Source organism: Pundamilia nyererei, unplaced genomic scaffold (genome assembly GCF_000239375.1).
Source record: "Pundamilia nyererei isolate P.nyererei 1_Seehausen unplaced genomic scaffold, PunNye1.0 scaffold00247, whole genome shotgun sequence".
Classification (NCBI taxonomy): domain Eukaryota; kingdom Metazoa; phylum Chordata; class Actinopteri; order Cichliformes; family Cichlidae; genus Pundamilia; species Pundamilia nyererei.
This window is the reverse complement of record NW_005187648.1, coordinates 696697-697345: the sequence shown is the minus strand read 5'-3', so window position 1 is coordinate 697345 and position 649 is coordinate 696697.

Genomic DNA, 649 nt, shown 5'->3' with positions numbered 1-649 from the left:
GTGTGTGTGTGTGTGTGCCAGCAGCTGCTCTATTTATAGCTGCAACAGTCTGACAGCAGAGAGAGACGGACTAAAGAGGAGAGCGCAGGAAGTGAAGAACGGGGGTAAGAGAGAGGACACAGAGAGGTGGGGAGTCACTCCAACAGCTGATTGCTGCTGATAATGTCCACACCAACACTGGACATGAGGTGGAGATGCAGTGAGATGCAGTGATGACATGGCAACAGAGGAAAGTAGAGGAGAGGATTAACAAAACGAAGAAGGAAGAAGACATCTGAGAGGAAACGAGCACAAGGAATGAAGGAAAGACAAAAGGAGACAAAAATGAGGACAGGTTACAAGAGAGGAGACAAAGAAAGGGTGGGGGGAGGAACAGTTGGGGAACTTAACTGAGCTGTTAATGAGCTATGAACAGAGCGGACCGTCTACTAACTGCAAGTTTGATCTCTGCCTTACTCCGGATGGTGGGAGGAGCATTGGAGTGAGTGAACGTTAGGCACGTCAGCATAGTAAGAAGGCCTGAATGGGCCTCGAGTGAGAGTCTGAGAGCTCAGACTGAGCAGAAATGTGAAGAACAGCCTGTTTGGACTTTAAGCCTTTATTTGGCTGCACTTCACACCAACAAGCTTAGAACTGCAAAAAGCTCCAC